Source organism: Sander vitreus, chromosome 18 (assembly GCF_031162955.1).
Source record: "Sander vitreus isolate 19-12246 chromosome 18, sanVit1, whole genome shotgun sequence".
In the NCBI taxonomy this organism is placed as follows: domain Eukaryota; kingdom Metazoa; phylum Chordata; class Actinopteri; order Perciformes; family Percidae; genus Sander; species Sander vitreus.
In genome coordinates, this window is record NC_135872.1 from 27,447,547 (window position 1) to 27,453,546 (window position 6,000).

Here is a 6,000-nt window from a genome sequence, read left to right on the forward strand (position 1 = left end):
GTTCTGTCTACGGGTCTCATGCATCTGCAGTTTCCACGCTAACTTTTGACTGGCTGTAGCTAAGTTAGAGGAGGCTGACTCGCAGCACTTCAACACGTGTGTGTTTTCCCGCTTGACAAGCCATCCGGACGTGACATGGGGGCGTGGCAGCATCGACGATTCCATTTTTTTAATTCAAAATTCGAGATTGTGACTTAATTTCGGTTGATTACGATGAAAGCGTGACACCCTTAAAACACACACACACACACGTACGGGAGGAGCAGCCTACATTACCTCAGCAGTTTGTTTGAGTCACAGTGAGTCACGAGAATGCTGGTAAAGCCCTTGCAAGTGTTGTTAACCTTTTTAAAATTCCACGCGGACAGCGTTCACTAGGTACGGGCGTCACGGTTTGGTGCATGAATTTACACGGAGAATACACGGTATAAAAATAAATAAAACTCACGTGCAATTAATTAATGTAATGCGGAACTAATGAAATGCAGAACTACTGTTAGATACGCAGGTTCTTTAGGGACTCTGAGGAGGACTCTCTGGAATCTGTAGCCCCACCTTAGCGCTGAAGCTCTGGCGCGTCACCTATGTAGCCGAGCTCCGCCTATATATGCAGTTTAAAGAGTTAGAGGACCTGCCGGCCCCTATAACATTGCAAGTTTGGGAAAACTTGGGTTTCCCAGTCAGTTCCAGTAGTACAGGCGAGAGAGTGGTGGATAAGACTGCTGTTGAAGATTAGTGTTACGTTTCCAGCGTCGCGCCTCCGAACCGTAACGTTAGTTGGGACAGACGCCTTGTTTCTTCAGGCTAACTATATTAGCTTTAGCCAGGCGGGGAGCAGCTTTCTGTGGTGAAAAATGGCCATGAGACGTCATGAGAAAGTTGCATTAATCAGGTAATTTAGTTTATCTTTGCAGAGAACAGAGATGCTGTATTTTCAGTGTTATAGCTGATTGTCTTATTTTGTTTACAAGTTACAGCTGGTGTGGGGTACTTATTGTTTACATCTTACTTTACACACTTCAAGCTGTTGCAGCTAGCTCAGGGGAGAGACTGGATGACACCAGGTGGTACAGCCTGAGACATACACACTTCCTCTGCGACAGGCCGGCACAGCAGTGTTTTCTATGCCAGAGTTAATGTCGGAAAACATACATTAATATGAATCCAACATATTAATAGCAAAAATAAACTGGCCTATTTGTGAGAAAAAAATGAAGATAAGCTCACTATAGGTAAGGTGGCCACTATGGTAGCCATACAGTTAAGCTTAAGGATCAACTGTGCCTTCCACATGTATTACATTACATTTCATTTAGCTGAGGCTTTTATCCAAAGCGACTTCCATTAAGTGCATTCAACCATGAAGGTACATGTATGGTATGTTTAACGTTAAAACACGCTGTATAAATAATAACCATTCCTTTTCATCTTTTCGGCCCAGTTTAACATGCAACTCAATTGTACAATATACGTACATGCAGTAGTAGTCCCTCGGTCTCTCTTTCAGCTGAGGGGTTCCTGGCCTAAAAAAAAACGTTGAAGACCCCTGCTCTATGCCCTGGTGACTGACAGGCTGGAGGTTGTAGGGCAAGGAAACTTTATTTCTATAGCAAATAGAATAAAAGTTTCGTTGCGGTGTAAGAAATGAATAATTATTTGATTTGATAGGTTGTAGGGACAGGTTTGGGAGAGGAGTGGTGTGGTGTGTATTTTACACAAACTAAATAAATAACAAATGTTCTAAGTAAATAGGATGAATAGGTTTGGAATTATTTTTACAACTAAAATCTTTTCATTTCTGTACAGAGTGAAGGTAATGAAAAAAGGTACCGTTACTGTACTGGAACCAAAAATCGGTAAAAAATGTAAACGGTACCCAACCCTACTAAAGACCCAGATGTTACTCACTGGGGTTGAACTAGACCAACCCAGAGCTTAAAGGAGAGGAAGTATTGGCCAGAAACACATCTCCAAATGAATGCTTAAATGCAGTGTCTGCTAGCTGTGTAAACAACAGGCAACTGCAAAGTCAGAATGTGTCAAGGCTGGGGGTTTGTCAGCTTGTTGAGGAGTTCTTCTGCCTTCAAGTGGCCAAAAAAATAAAGAAAAAAATCAATTCATGCAGCTTTATTGTGTCACAATAAAGCCTAGTCATGCACAACTACAAAGTGCCACAGATAAGCAATGAAAAACCTAAAATGATCTTGTGCAATTGCTATCATAATTGTGGATACTTTTTCTTTTTTTTTTTAAAGCTGCTGCAAAAGTAGCAAAACCTACAAAATGCACTCAGCAAAATGAAGAAGTGCTGAGGAGGCGACAGCTAAAGGTGTAGTGGACTTTGCAGTGTCAGCCCCGATGCGTGCAATTTAACCCTTGAACTGGAGAGGACCATGAGCAGCATGTGTAATGGAGGACTCCATTTAAAGCGGAGAAGTCAGGAGAGCTCGACAGGGGGAGGGGGCTTCAATAAGAGCCTCTCTTCCTGACAGCCACACACTGGAGTGGGGGAGGGTTAAAAACACCAAGTTCTCTTCCTGAGTCTACAGCAATGGGCATAATGTGATGGATCCTACCCTTCCACCAACTTGACTCCCATTTGGCATTTTAGGTCTTACCTCGATACTTTTACTCCGAAGACAACACACACACACACACACACACACACACACACACACACACACACACAGTATAATAACCTACAGTAGGTGGACATGTCAGTGATAAAGAGCTGCGTCAAAACATGTATTAAGTTGTACATCTACACTGATTCAGTCTGTTCTGACTCTCAGAGAACGAGAAAGGTAAGCCAATATAATGCCCTGGGTTAAACTGACTCTGCACTGTTGATCCAAACAACTAGCATGTGTGCTCCATCCAAACATACTAGTAATTATCCTTCCCCGTGAAAGGGAAAAATACTACACACCCCCACCCTTTGCTGCGATTGGTGATAAGTTGTTGTGCAAACTGCAAATGATGAATCAGGAAACAGGTTTTTCAGGAAAGAAGATTTAAGTATTGGCACAGACCTCGCGACAACAACATGCCACAACCTCAGCTTGTTGTAAAAGTTCTTAAACGCAAGCGTTATTCCTGCTTGTTTATTGTACGAAAGCAAACACATCAAGTGAGGCCAATTCTTCACCTCTGTCAACAAGTATCAAGGCACTCCGAGTTTAGATCTATAATCTGTGCCCTCACTTAGTCCTGTTGGTTTAGCCTGTTAGCGTACATGCCAAATGACATCCAAACAAAGCAATTAGCAGCCTGCTTGTCTGTAAAAATGCACGGTCCTCACCAAAATCCCGACTGAGCACTTATCATACAGGCTCTGACTATTCACTGCAGAGTCTCCTACCAGTGGTAAATCAGCAAGGCCTCCTAGCAACATATTTGCCATGCTACAGGCACACATGGTTTCAGTTAGGGGTCTGCACCTATAAACAGTTGGCCATGGCAGCTTATTGGTCAGGAAGTGCAATGTTGACTGCAAGTCAAGACAGGCACAAGCTGCTAATGAATGATATACACTCTTACAGTCTAGCTATGACAACACAGTTTAGATTGAAGGTGTTTAGAGGCCGACAGAAATGATTCTGAGCTCCTCAGAGTTGTAAAACTCAAAGCAGACAGGCAGAGAAGCCAGTCAACGTCTGCTAAGGATGGAGCGTATAATGGGAGTCAGGTAGGTGGTACTCTGAATTTGTGATTTCTTACTACAGAGTAAAAAAACTACCTTTTATGTCACAAAGTCGATTTAGGATTTCAAAGAGCGATTCACATTTCTTAGCTGCCAGGTTTGGAATAAAAAAACACTAATTGGAAACATGTTGATTATCTGCCAAACCGGCTGGTAGAGCTTTCCAGCCACAACCAACATTTTGCATCATCTGACCGGTGGCTGGGGTTAATATGTAGACCAGCCTAGTGATTCCTCCACACACCCAGAGGGAGTTTCACTGCGCCATGTGGACCACCACAAACGCTACCATGAATTCAAAGAGGCTTTATAAACGTGCACTGAAATTACAAAAAAAAAAAAATGGACATACCTGTCATCAAACAGTAATATTTGTGTTACATTCGGTTGCAATCGGCATGATTAAATACAATTTAGACTGCGTGAAAATCACAAACAAGACCAAAGCCAGGAAACTATCTCAAAGATCTTCGGTGAACCTGAAATACTCAACCATGTTCGGTCAAAACTTTGAAACAACGTCCATTTCTCTGGGTTTCCAATTACCTGACTCACCTTACAAACAAACATTCAGCTTTACCAATAGTTCAAATGTTGCAACATGTGCCTCCCAGCCCATAGGACACCTATAGCTTTTTTTGACATGACAGGATAAACATCTCTCATCTGAACTATCCCAAGAACACATCACAACATCTGAGCTGTCAAAGGCTCAGACCCACCCATAAGTCTCCTTCATAACCACCAGGAACATCTGATCCATGAGGGACAGAAATGTCAGAAAGTTATCAAACAGGTGAAGTGACTCACTCATCATCACCTGCTTTTGTGTCGGCTTTAGTTTAACTTGGCCACAGTTGAGCAACTACAAAACTATTTGCATCATCTTATTATGAAAATGACAGGATAGGCCTACATATAGTGAAGCTTACAAGAACATTAGCTTGTATGTTTGATCATTTGACTGACACACAACTGGTAGATTACTTACGAGAAAGTTTCCATGTTACACACACACACAAAAAAAGTGTCAGTGTTATAGCAAAGAGATAAACAAGTAATGAAGGTGTAACGTTAACAGCTACATATTTAGGCTTATAGGAGATCAAATAACCCGTGTATGAGTTTTCTGATTTAACGTTTCCATCCAGACAAGCGACGTTTCAAAGTAGAGCTCAATGGAAAAAGTAGCCTAACATGGGCTACAAAACATGTAGCGTCAGCCAGCTTTTTGGTAAAATAAAAAGACCCATAATATATATTTAACGTTACATGTATTCATATTAAAGAGGACTTTGGGGGAAAGTTAACAAATCTGTTTTGAACTTAAGACAGTGATTTGCCAACTCGGCCGAGACGGCAACAGCCTCCAAACACTTCAAGTTAGCTAACTTAGCTAGCTAACGTTACTTGCTGTAGACAAAAACTTTTTCCACATCTGAAAAGTGTTTCTCTCCATTTTCTTCCAAACAGAAAGGGATATTATATAAAGGCGCTTATCGCACAGGACGCTGAAATGCGTTTTCATTTCAGAGTAACGCTATTAAAGCTGCTTTCTTCCGGCTGTTGCTAATTGGCCAAAGCCTGGTTAATGTAACTTACCTTTCCGTCTCTGCTGCCGCCGCCGCTCCCCGGGCCGCCTTCAACACCCGAGACCGCCGCCGGACCTCCAGAGGGCCGCGGAGCTGGGACAGAAGAAGCCGAGAGGAGTCCAGCTACTACCAGGGAGACGAAGAGCTAACTGCACCGAGGCCCCGGGCCTTGTGTGTCCTCGAAATAGCGTTAGGGGAGGGAGCTTTAGCACTCCGCCGTTTGACAGAGACTCGGGAATAACTTTTTGACAGCTCCTCTTCTTCAGCCCCCCCCCTCCCCTCGACAGCCCTTCACTTTTCTCTTTTTCCTCACTTCCAGCAGATACGAATCAAAATACTGTCACAGAATATGGCGGCTGCATAAGCAAGTTACTATCGCGAGAGGAAGAGCTGTTTTTTTTTAGTTTCCTAAAGTTGTGCTGAGGGAGGAGTGAGTTGAGTTGAGTTGAGTTGAGCTGAGCTGAGCTGAGCTGCTGCTGCTGCTGCAGGAGATGCAGCCAAATAAGACTCCGAATATTTTTAAGGTTTCTGCAATGCAAACTAAGCAAGAGAAGTGGGACAGCTAAAGAATAAGGTCTGCTTTGGTCTGACTCTTCAAAAGGGACAATGACAACAACAACAATATACTGTATTGATTTTTGTTTACATTTCCTCATAGAGAGGTTGAAGGTCAGAGGTCGGCTACAGACAGGGTTGGGTCAAATT

General features: G+C 42.8%; 1 protein-coding gene across 5 annotated transcripts in view; it reads right to left on the reverse strand.

Moving 5' to 3' along the window:
* tab2 (TGF-beta activated kinase 1 (MAP3K7) binding protein 2) overlaps nt 1-5,701 on the reverse strand; it is a 49,337-nt gene extending 43,636 nt beyond the window's left edge. For 3 of the 5 annotated variants that reach the window (XM_078274126.1, XM_078274127.1, XM_078274125.1), the window contains exon 1: nt 5,306-5,701. The gene's annotated coding sequence lies outside the window, so the exon portion shown is untranslated. The remainder of the gene's footprint in view (nt 1-5,305) is intronic. The other 2 variants (XM_078274129.1, XM_078274128.1) reach the window with 2 other exon arrangements.
* Nucleotides 5,702-6,000: the final 299 nt, after the last annotated feature.